Genomic DNA, 13,015 nt, shown 5'->3' with positions numbered 1-13,015 from the left:
CACACCTTCATCACATACTGTACAACACCTATTAACAACCACGGAAACAGGCAACAGAGAATCTCCCCACATAGGGTTACCATCAGGAGAAGTATCCCGAAGTAAAACAAATAAAGAAATAGGCAGGAAAGAAAGGAAGTTACTGGTGTACACGTAACTAACTGATACCAGAGTGGTGGTGGTGGTGATTATTATTGCTTTAACAGGAACTACAACTAGGTAACCATCCTCTATATAATACTAATCAGAGGGGGGAAAATAGAAGGGATCTGACATTTCGAAAAATGAAGACATCGACCTAAGAAAGACAAGGACCACGAAGGTCGGAAAATAACAACAGTTGACCAGGCAAGGTCGGACAGGATAGATGAAAGTGAAGAGACTGGCAGAAGTAAGTGAAAGCATTGCCAGGATTCAGCTACTGCCCCGTGGTCGCTAACACACGCTCACAAGGTCAGAGCCCCCCGTGCCTCTTACGACAGGCAGGGGATACCGCGTGTGTTATTCTATCATCCCCGCCAAACACCTGCTCACGGGGGGGTGTTTAACAGGATGTAAAAAAAGGGATGTAAATCTGGTCAACCATCCTCACCATCCCACGCTCCAAGTTGAGAGTTCCTGGGGCCCTTTTTAGTCGCCTTTTACGACAGGCAAGGGATACCACTGGTGTTATTCAGCTGACCCCACCCACAGGGGGTGGAAAGAAAAGAGCCACGAAGGGCATTAAAATTATATAATACGCCACAGCCCTCGCAGAGCTAATACAGTCGGGGTAGGAAAAAAAACAAATGTTAATAATTATTGTTATACGAGGAAGTATAACTAGGCAACCATCCTCTTATAACACTTATCAGAGAGACAAATAACATTTCACGTCCCTGTGGCTCGATCTCCATGTAAAATGAAGAGTCCTTCGACTATAATCATCGCAGTCACGGTCTGGCTCCATGGCTAAAATGTTAGCGAGCTGTACTTTGGTCACAGTGTTCCCGGGTTCTATTCCCGGCGGTGTCGGGCATTTTAACCATCATTGGTTAACTTCGCTGGCACGGGAGGTGGGTATATGTTCGTATTCATTACTATTTCATCCTCATCACAACGCACAGGTCGCCTATGGGTGTCAAATCGAAAGACCTGCACCTGGCGAGCCGAACATGTCCTCGGACACTCCCGGTACTAAAAGCCATAGCCTACGCCATTTCATTTCATTTTCATCGTAGTCACGGAAACCATCAAGCTTTATTTTAGAATCGAGAATGAAACAGCCGTCGTCCACATGATACAGCACGTACCGTACAGTCATTCAGTACGACGAACCACGTAATATAACTATTACAATGGCTGTCCGCCTCATTTATATCATGTTTCTGGTGGTGGTGATTCTTGTTTTAAGAGGAAGTACAAGCGGGCAATCCTCCATTAACACTAATAAGAGACAAAATTGGAAGAGGACCGAAAAAGGCGAAAGGAAGAAAAGAGCCACGAAGGGAATGAAAATGAAGGACTCCATCGGTCTCGAAAACTTAGTTCCGTCGGGGTCAGAAAAGTCCAGAGACCCCGGTCCCCATTTTAGTCACCTCTTACGACAGGCAGGAGTTACTGTGGATGTTCTATTACCGCCCCCACCAACAAAGGTAAAAACACTTAATTCTGATTAGAAACCATCGTTGATTGATTACCTTCGAAACATTTTTCATGATTTCTCATTTTAACGCTGGACAACTATACTGGGACAACATCTTTCTCATCGAAATTTAAAGTTTCACTCTAATAAAAAGCTCATAATGGACAAAAAATAAATTTCTTAAGGAAAAGGTCTGACCACAATTAGATTTCAGCAGACTGGTGTTACTGAATCCCGAGCAAGTTGGTCGTGCAGTTAGAGGCGCGTAGGTTTGGGCTTACATTCGGGAGATAGTGGGTTCGAACCCCGTTGACGGCAACCCTGAATATGGTTTTCCATTTTTACACCAGTCAATTGCCGAGGCTGTACGTTAATTAAGGCCAGGGCCACTTCTTTCCTACTCCTAGCCCTTCCCTATCCCATCTTCCCCATACGACCTATCTGTGTCGGTGCGACGTAAAGCAACATTTAAAAAAATACGATGTTACTGAATCTCTAATACATACGCAGGTATTTTGTATGGCGAACATCAAGAGTAAATTTCCCATCTTACCTTCTATGATCAGATGTATCAAGCTGTGTCATTTCTTAAAATGTGACCGAAATAGACTGCCTTCCTGCGTTTTGAGAGGGTTAAGACTTCCCACAACTTCCTGGCATGACGGAGTAAATCCTCATTGGTGACGTGATCTACCCCTGGAATATTCAACGTTTTACGATACATCCAAAATTCAAAGCACTATATCTGATTCACTGACGAAGCCTTCAGTATCCATCCTTCGATAACTTAAAGCAGCACCGGTAAAACACCACTTAACGACAAGCAACGAATTTCGAATCATGCCACGGTTGCACAGAATATTTCTTTCTTAAATTTCGAAAACACGCTCATCTGGTTTTGATTTCCACATTCGGATCGCACGTTTGTGTTATCCAGCACGAAGGCATTTGAAATGGGACTCAATACTGTTTCCGTTAAACAGTGTTGTTGATTTTCTGATTGCTGATTACCACAATGATTGTTTTCCCCTCACCTTGTGTATAACAATATTTATGAGTCAGTATTTAGAATGCAAGGCGTACAAAGCAGCCTCCGTATCTTAAGTTAAGTCTTTTGAACTGTTGCAAGTAGCCTCGCCCATGAAGGCTCACCCTGCCAACTGCGGATCGGCTTCGCATGGGCCACGATCAAGGCCCGTGGCATTACATGACATGACAAAGAAAAACCAATGAACTTGTTATAATCAAGGCCATGGTCTGTGTATAAATAGTGGGACAGAGGGCGGTAAGAGCATAGTCTCAGCAAGAAGCTCTTGTACAAGACAACTCTCCAAGATGAACAAGTACTTCGTAAGTACAAATAGCACCACTTCTTAGATTTGTATTATTTTTAGTCCCTTAGGACTTAGAAGATTCAGCGTCGGTGGATATATGCCCGAATTCCGTAAGACGGAATTCGGCATGAAATCCATTAGTTAGACATATTTTAGTTGCAGCGCATGTGGAAAATTCACATAAATTCTATATTTTGGCATTCCGAAATAATGTCAAGTGCGATCAATTAAAGGTAACCAACACTAGTTCAGGATAAAATGGTCAATGATGGTTGAGTGGAAAAATATGCCATTCCACCACAAATGAACTCTAGTTTAAGACGTATATATGCAGAGGGTAATGAAGTAGCCAGTGGTGATAGCGATTACTGTGTCAAGCGGTAAACCAACGAGACCAACTAACACTCATAGGAGAAATAAACATCGTTTCGAAACCTCGAAGTGTCAGGTTGCCACCTAAAGGAAAAGGAGGAGGTAGTAGTGGTGATTATTGTTTAAGAGGGAGTACAACTGGGTAACAATCCTCTCTTAACACGAATCAGACGAGAAAACAGGAAAGAGGTCCGACACTTCGATAAATGAAGGTATCGGCAAAAAAGGAAAGGCCACGACACCCCAGGCCTCGCAAACCTAACAACGTCCAGGACGGAAAAACAAGAGTTGACCAAGGGAGTTTAGAAAAGAAAGATTAAAACGAAGATACAGGCACAACTGGAAGCAATGCAAAACTCAGCTAGGGGAACCGTGGTCGCAAATCCATTCTTCCTGGACCCCTTTAAGTCGCCTCTGTAAGACAGGAAGGGGATACTGCAGCTGTATTCTACCACCGACACACATAGGGGTACAGAAAAGGTTGCATTCTTCGGTTTAGAGGGTCCTGGATTCGACTCCCAGTCGCGCTAAGGATATTAGCTACATTTAGTTCATTTTTCATCCTTGGGGACAGGTTATTAGTATTCGTCTTGATGTACGGCTTTTCATTTACATATGATACATCACACAAACAACCTTCATGGAAATATGTAACAGTGAATACATTTCCTCATTTGGGGGCGGCGTCGGGAAGAACATCCGGTCGTAAAAATGGGCTTAATCCACATGTAGTGCCTAGCCCAAGTAATTGGATAAAAGGCCAGGAAACAAAGAAGTGTGTGTGTCAGGCTAGTAGGTTTATTTTCAACATTTGTAACTAATGTCATATGGTTTGCTTTCAGGTTGTCCTCATGGCCGTGCTTGCCTTTGTGGCCGTCGCCACTGCAGTGCCATTCCCCTTCCCACAGGGCCAGGCTGCAGCACCCAAGGAGTCCCTCAAAAGCGCTGAGGCCGTGTACGTCTCCTATCCTTATGCTGCTGCCGGTGTCTACCCCAGCGTCTACACGGCTGGAGTCTACCCCTACGTCGGATGAGGATCACCACAGCGAAAAACCCCGGACACGACCTGATTGACGACATGGACACCGCATCTTGGCTTTTCATTTATCTTCTAGCGTACGCTGTAAACATTACCTGTGATTCCATCTTACTTTATCTATTAAAATAAATTCTTCAAAAAATTAAAAAAATACTTTTATACTTACTCCTTCCCTGCCAATTTCCTTATCAATTTCAAGAAAGTCATATAATTTTATCCCATAAATTGGTAGGTAGAAACATGACAACACAATGTAACTAAATATTGGGTCAATGCATTAGTTCGTGCGGTTCTTATATTTTATTGTCACTGTCAAGTACTGTAACTCACAATCACTCAGTGATGCATTCACCTCCACTCTTGATGGCCTTCTGCCAACGTTCAGGTAACAGTTGAATGCCTCGTCGGTAGAACTGTTTTGGTTTTGACTAGAAGAAATCTGTTAGCCATTGGTCAAGAGAAGCTTCGTCAGGAAACACTTGCCCCTGAATGTGTTTAGAAAGAGAGCAGAAAAAATGAAAATCTGAGCGGGCAAGGTCAAGGCAATACGGAGGATGAGGTTCCCAGCCAAGTTCAGCAATCACACCTTTGATCAGTTGCGCTCTATGAGGACGAGCGTTATCATGGTGCAATAAGACTGGTTGTTGTCTTTATCTTTTGTTGTTAATAGCAACGGCAAGCCGTCTTAGCTGGTCACTATACACAGCAGAGGTAATCCTTACGTTTTTCGGAAGACGTTCATGGTGAAGAATGCAATCTTTGTTGCACCAAACACACATGATTTTCTGTGGATGGGCTGAGCCGCTCTTTCCTCTTCTTCATGTTGACATACAGGCACCATTTCTCGTCACCGGTGACAACGTTCGGAAGGGATGCTTCGTGCCTATCACAAGCCAACCGGTGCCCGGCAAGCAATGACGAACATCGTTAATTTTTGTTACTGACACTTAGCAAATGCGGTACCCATATAACCAATTTCTGTACCTTACCCATCGAATGTGAATGGCATACAATAGCTGACTAATCACATTCAAAAACTTGCACCATTTCCCACGTTGTTTGACGAGGACTCTCATGAAGCAACTCATTATTTTCGTCAAAATCTGAAGGTGTTCCAGAACGTGGATCATCAGACAAGTCAAACCGCCCTGCTCGAAAGCGTGAAAACCATTTTTGTGCTGTTCTTTCAGCAATTGCTACATTCCCGTACACTTCATAAATTGTTCTCGCAGCTCCTGCTGCAATGGATCCTCGGTTAAACTCAAAGAGAAAATGTGTCGGAAATGCTCACTTTTCTCGACTTGACATTCCATATCCGTTTGTCTGAAATATACACAAATAAATGGTTCACAATCAAGAAAAACTGTGTTTCACAAAACACAAACTCCAAACTCAGTTAAAACAATGGAATAACGATAAGCAATCACTTCACACCGCATTGTTGCCAACCCAAAAGAATACCGTACGAACTTATGCATCGAGCCTATACAATACAGTACATTCCACGGCATTGAAGATATTGCCCGAATATATCTGTTACGGGAGACACGTCATCGATGACGATGATGATGATGACGACGCTTGTTGTTTAAAGGCACCTGACACCAAGGTCATGGCGGTGGTGGTGATTATTGTTTTAAGAGAAAGTACAACTGGGCAACCATGCTTTATATAACACTAATCACAGAGAAAATTTGGAAGGCATCCGACACTTCGAAAAATAAATGTATCGCCCAAAGAAAGGCAACGGTCACGAAGGCGCTAAAATGAAAGACTCCCTAGGATTCGCAAACCTAATAACGTCGACCAAGGGGGGTCGAATAAGATAGATTAAAGTGGTGGTGCTTATTGTTTTAAGAGGAAGTACGACTAGGCAATCATCCTCTATGTAGCACTAATCAGAGAGAAAATATGGAACACTTCGAAAAATGAAGGTATCGGTCAAAGGAAGACAAGGGCGCGAAGGGAGTGTAAATGAAAGACTCCCTTGGCCTCGAGTGCTCTAATACCGCCGGGGTCGGAAAAGAACAAGAGTTAACCAAGTGCGGTTGGATAGATAGATGAAAGTGTCGAGCTGGCACAAGTAAGTGGAAGCAATGTCAGGGCTCAGCTAAGGGCCCCGTGGTCGCCAACCCACGCTCACAAGTTGAGAGCCCCTGGGGCCAGGATAGATGAAATTGAGGAGCCTGAACAAATAAGTGGAAGCAATGCCAAGACTCAGCTGAGGGCCCCGTGGTTGCCATCCCACGCTCTCAAGTTGAGAGGCCCTGAGGCCCCTTTTTGTCGCCTCTTACGACAGTGAGGGAATACCATGGGTGTATTTTACCCGCCCCCCCCCCAGCTCACAGGGGTAATAAAAGCCACTAAGAGCGTGAAAATGAAAGACCGCTTCGGCCACGCAACTGAATACCGTCGGGGTCAGAAAAGAACAAGAGGTGACCAAGGGAGATCGAATAGAATAGATGAAAGTGAGGAGCCTGGCACAAGTAATTGGAAGGAAAGCCAGGACTCATCTCAAGGCCCCGTGGTCGCCAACCCAAGCTTCCAAATTCAGAGCCCTTTTAGCCGCCTTTTCGACAGGCAGGGGATACTGCACGAGATATTCTACCACCCCTATACAAAGGGGGTAGTGATCCGACAATTCGAAAACTAAAGATATTCAATAAAGGAAGACAAGGGCTAGGAAAGGCGTGAAAATGAGGTGGTAGTGGTGGTCATTATTCTTTTAAGAGGAGCTGCCCTCTACGGTATATAAAATTAACCAAAGAGAAAAAATGAAAGGAATGCGACACTTCGAAAAATGAAGATATTGGCCCAAAAAAATGCCAGAGCCACGAAGGGTGTCAAAAGGTTGATAATGATGATGCGTGTTGTTTAAAGGGGCCTAACATCGAGGTCATCGGCCCCTAATGGTACGAAAGGGAATTACAACAAAAACTTCAAAATCATCCACTGACCAAAATAAAGAAAATGTCATGAAGAATGAATGGATGGACATGAAACAAAAAAAAACAACAGTGGATCCAACTCAAGGAAAGATCATATATAGTAGTATTACTGACCAAGGGACCACTTATAAAGCGAAATCTTGAATCGAGTATGCTTGATGTCTAAAGGGGTTCAAAATCCAGGTCTAAGGCCCCTCAAAATGGTACTTATCGCTAGTAAAGTAGAACCATGGTATTTGTCATGTTGAGGTACTAATCAAAAGTAGGGAAGACTCACGGTGTTCCACACAAGATGGTACTACTCACGAGTATTGTCCTTCGTACAGGTAACGCAGACCTATGGTGTTTCTCACACAATGGCGCCACTCATAGCCAACGCAAACCGATGAGTTTCCTCACCTAGGTGTACTAGGCACGGGTGCCGGTCCCACGTGCCCCGTGGTGTTCCTCACATAGTGGGTACGAATCACAGGCAACGCAGACCCACGGTATCGCTCATATAGTGGTACAACTCACAGGCAACGCCCAGACCCGTGGTGTTACTCTCAATGGTACTAATCACGGGTACTGGAAACCCACAGGGGAACCACTCTCTGCTGCTACTAATCACAAACCTATTGTGTACGAAATATAGTGGTACTACTCGTAAGTAAAGGCGACCCATGGTGTTCCCCAAGTGATGCCACTTATCAATAGTAGTTTTATGGTTCTAATACCAGCATCCCTTGGTCGCCCCTTTTAGTCGCCGCTCACGACAGGCAGGGGATACCGCGGGTGTATTCTTCGCCTGCGTCCCCCACCCACAGGGGGTAGTGTGTTTGGTCCGCGAGAGGTATTTTATTTCACTCAAGTCCGCCGGCAAGCTGGTTAGGACCCCCCCTATCCGCCACCTCGGACGCGCCACGTGGGAGTATCACCTCTCCCCCTGCTACGCCAGCGTAGTAGGTTCGTGGGTGTGAAAATGAAAAGGTAGTGATGGTGATTATTGTTTTAAGAGTAAGTACAACTGAGCAACCGTCCTCTATTAACACTAATCAGCGGAAAAAAATGGAAGTGATCCAAGGCTTTGGAAAATGAAGGTACTGGCCTAAAAACCTAAGGTGTGCAAATGAAATATTCGATGATGACGAAGATTATGTTTAAAGGGGTCTAACATCTAGGTGGTGGCGGTGATGATATACTTTAAGGAGGAAGTACAACTAGGCAACCATCCTCTATTCACACTAATCAGAGGGAGAAAAGGAAAGCGGTCCGACACTTCAAAAAAAATGAAAATATCGTTCAAGATAGACATGGGCCACGAAGGGCGTAAAATTTAATACTCCCTAGACCTCGCAACATAACGCCGTCGGGGTCGCTTGAGAACAAGATTTCTCCAAGGCAGTTCGGATAGGATAGATGAAAGTGACGATCCTGGCACAAGTATGTGAAAGCAATGCCAGGACTCATCTCAAGGCCCCGTGGTTGCCAACACACGCTCCTAATTTCAGAGAGCCTGGGATCCCTTTATTCCCCTCTTGCAACAGGCCGGGGATACAGTGGATGTTATTCAATCGACCAAACCCAGAGGGGCCTAACATCTAGGTCATTGGCCCCTAATGGTACGTGACGCACCGCAATGATATGATTATAAAATTTCAAAAACCATCTACTGACCATAATTCAATAAGACGACAATGAAAAATGATTATGAATTTAAAAGAGTCAGTAGATCCAACCCGCAATGCCCTTTCTTCCCATAAAATAGGTTTAAACAATGGCAGAAACTGAACAAGGGACTGCTTCCAAAGCAAAAACCGTTTAGTTTGTTGTCCAAAGTGATCCAAGAACCAAGCCTCCGGCGCCTCATAATGGTACTAATCACCGGTAAATAAACCCATGGTGTTCCCTCTATAGTGGTACTAATCACAGGTAACGTATAGTCAAGATTCTCCACACATAGAGGTACTAATCACACATAACTCCGAGGCCCGTGGTGTTCCTTACATAAAGGTACCACTCAAAGGACCCACGGTGATCCTCACATTTTCAAATTTTACATGTCTGAATGACTGAAATAATATCTTCTTTATTTTTATTTGATGTGTTTGTGTGTAGTGTAAGAAGTCTTTGCATAGAATTTGTGCTTTATTTGGTACATTTTGATTAACTGCTTTTTCTCCCCACCGCCGTTAAGGTGATTCCCCCCCCCCCCCCCAAAGAAAACAAGGCATGTTCCTTTATGTTTTAATGAGATTCCAAATACCAATGTTCACGTCAGTTACCTTCAGTTTTGAGATATAAGTACCTCCATAAAAAGAATTAACCTTTTCGCTTTCTTTCACACTCCTCCCCCCCCCCCCCCAATCTAGTGAATTTTCCGGAAAAATACTTTTCTTTATTAGTAAAGGATCTTCTAAATACCAATTATCACGACTGTAACATCTTCAGTTTTGGAGATATGTGACCTCATAAAAGGAATTAAACTCTTTTTCACACACACACCCCCCCCCCAACATGATTTTCCCCAAAAAATGCGTTTCTATTTGATTTTAAAGGAGATCCAAGTACCAATTTTCACGTCTGTAACAACTTTAGTTTTAATTAGATGTAAGTATCCTCATGCAGTTAATTCAATTCTTTCACCCCCTCCCCTTCATTGGATTTTCTGAAATCAAAGGAATGCGTGTTTCTTTACTTTTAAAGCAGATTCCAAATACCAATTTTCACGTCTGCAACATTTTTCGTTTTTGGGACAATATATCTTCATAGAAAAAACTCAACTAATTATTCAATTACATATTTCTTACTTTTTAAAGGAGATTCCAAATACCAAATTTCACTTCTGTAACATCTTCAGTTTTTGAGATAACACTATCCTAATAAAAAGATTTCAACCCCATGTTCAATCATTTTAACCCCCCCCCCCCGCCATCCAAGTGTTTTTTTCGAAAAAAGAAATACACGTTTCTTTATTTTTAATAGAGATAAAAATGCCGTTTTCAATTCTTTAACATGTTGAGTTTTTGAGACATACTGTAGACATGCTCATTTTAAAATTTCACCCCCTTTTCAGTTCCCCTTAAGTGGAGCGTCCGGAAACAAATAACCTATGTTTCTTTACATTTACAGGAGATTCCTAATACCAATTTTTACGTCTGTAATATTTTACGTTTTTGAGATATACTGTAGATATATTCTTTCTAAATATTCACCACATTTTTCACTCTTGTTTAACTCCGGTTAATTGGATTTTCCAAAAACAAAAATATACGTGTTTATTTTTAAAGGAGATTCCAAATACCAAATTTCAGGTCTGCAATATCTTCAGTCTCTGAGATATAAGTATTCTCATTAAAGGCATTCAACCCTTTTTTCACCCCTCCTAGCGCGATTTTCCGAAAACAAAAAAATACGTGTTTCTTTACTTTTAAGGGAGATTCTAAATACCAATTTTTACATTTGTAAACTTTTAAAGTTTTGAGAAAATGATATACTCATTTTAAAAATTCAGCCCCTTTCTCTCCTTAGCGACGGAATATCCAAAAATCCTCCCTTATCGAGCACATACATTGGAATATAAATGTATCCTCAAAATTTCATTTCATATCCAGTAGTTTTGGCTCGACGATGATGAGTCAGTCAGTCAGGACATGACCTTTTATATACTGTATATAGATTTCGCACCTAGGATTTAAAATATCTACCGCTATTTGGAATTTCGTTTTCGTACGTTAAACCGTTTCGGAGGAAGGAATTAATATATTTGTTTACTGATTTTAACCCCCATTTTAACCCTCTAAAGGGTTAAATTTGTTTCAAACCTTCTTTTATTTAACACCTACGATATCATTCGACATTTTAACTTCGTAATTCAAACAGTTTGATATAAACGTCTATTTTGTCATCATTCCTCATCCGTCAATAAAAAACCCTTAGCGGTGTATTGTTTTAAGTCCCCTTCTTATTTGTATCCTCATAAAAAGAATTCAACTCCTTTTACACCCTCATTAAGTTGATTCCAAACCCCCTCCCAAAAGATGCGCGTTTCTTTATCTTTAAAGGAGATTCCAAATACCACTTTTCACGTCCGTAACATCCTTCGTTTTTGTGATATAAGTATCCACATAAAAATAATTCAATCCCGTTTGCAGTCAATTTTACAACCCCCCTCTCCCCACTGATGTGGTCTTTTCCGAAAACAAACAAATACTTGTTACTTTTAATTTTTAACTTTTTTTTACTTTTTTGTGATATACGCATTTTAAGAATTCACGCCATTTGTCACTCCTGTCACCACCCCTTACGTAGATTTTCCAAAAACAAAAAAAAATACGTGTTTTTTTATTTTTAACGAAGATTCTAAAGAACAATTTTTATTACTGCAACATCTTCAGTTTTCGAGATACAAGTATCCACATAAAAGGTTTCAACCCTTTTCACCCCCGTTAACAGGATTTTCTGAAAATAAAAAAAATTCGTGTTTCTCTACTTTTAATGCAGATTCCTAATACCAATTTTCACGTCTTTAAACTGTTCAGTTTTCGGATCCCCTCAGCGACGGAATATCCGAAAATCATCCCTTTATGAGCACCTACACCCTAATATAAATGTATCCCCAAAATTTAATTTATCTTCAACAGTTTTGGCTCGGCGATGATGAATCAGTCCGTCAGTCAGTCAGACATGATAATATATATATAGATAACTCCTTATCTATGGACCGACCTTATCTTGATGTCCAAAGGCATCCAAAATCCAGGTCATCGGCCCCTCATGATGGTACTTTTCGCTAGTAAAGTACAACCATGGTATTTCTCAAGTTGCGGTACTAATCAAGAGTAGCGTTCACTCACCATGTTCCACACGTCATGGTACTACTCATAAGTATTGTACGTCGCACAGGTATTGCAGACCTATGGTGTTTCTCACAAATTGCGCCACTCATAGGCAGGTGGTGGTGATTATTGTTTTAAAAGAAGTACAACTAGGCAATCGTTCTCTATATAACACTAACCAGAGAGAAAAAAGTGGAAGGGATCCGACACTTCGAAAAATAAAGGTATCGCCCAAAGAAAGACAAGCCACGAAGGGCGTGAAAATGAAAGACTCCCTAGGCCTCCAGTGCTCTAATATCATCGGGGTCGAAAAAGCACAAGAGTTGACGAAGAGAAGTCGGACAGGATAGACGAAAATGAGGAGCCTGGCACAAGTAAGTGGACTCAGCTAAGGGCCCCGTGGTCGAAAACCCACCCTCCCAAGTTGAGAGCCCCTGAGGCCTTTTAGTCGCCTCTTACGACAGGCAGGGGATACCGTAGGTTATTCCTCGTCTGTTTCCCCCCACATACAGGGGGTGTGAGCAAGAAGTCTGACCGCAATTAAAATTTAGCAGATTGATTTTACTGAATACCGAGCAAGTTGGCCGTGCAATTAGAGGCGCGTAGCACTGAGCTTGCCTTCAGGAGAGAGTGGGTTCGAACTCCTATTTCGGCAGCCCTGGAGATAGTTTTCCGGTGTTTCCCATTTTTAAACCAGGATTATTCTCGGGCTGTACGTTAATTAAGGCCACGGCCCCTTCCTTCCCACTCCTAGCCCTTGCCTATCCCATCGTCTCCCATCGTCGCCATACGATCTATCTGTATTGGTGCGACGTAAAGCAAAATGAAAGGTTAAAAAAAAAGATATTACTGAATTGTTAATACATAAGCAGATGTATTGT

The 13,015-nt window shown here is 42.3% G+C and overlaps 1 long non-coding RNA gene across 1 annotated transcript; it reads left to right on the top strand.

Annotated features, from left to right (window-relative positions):
- The first annotated feature begins 2,921 nt into the window (after window positions 1-2,921).
- Window positions 2,922-4,520, top strand: LOC136872465 (uncharacterized). The gene is made up of 2 exons (XR_010859912.2): window positions 2,922-2,974; window positions 4,173-4,520. It is a non-coding gene; the product is annotated as an uncharacterized lncRNA (long non-coding RNA).
- The last annotated feature ends 8,495 nt before the right edge of the window (window positions 4,521-13,015 follow it).

This window comes from Anabrus simplex, chromosome 4 (assembly GCF_040414725.1).
Source record: "Anabrus simplex isolate iqAnaSimp1 chromosome 4, ASM4041472v1, whole genome shotgun sequence".
NCBI classification, from domain to species: Eukaryota; Metazoa; Arthropoda; class Insecta; order Orthoptera; family Tettigoniidae; genus Anabrus; species Anabrus simplex.
The sequence above is the reverse complement of the archived record's forward strand: the minus strand, read 5'-3'. Positions and strand labels throughout refer to the sequence as shown.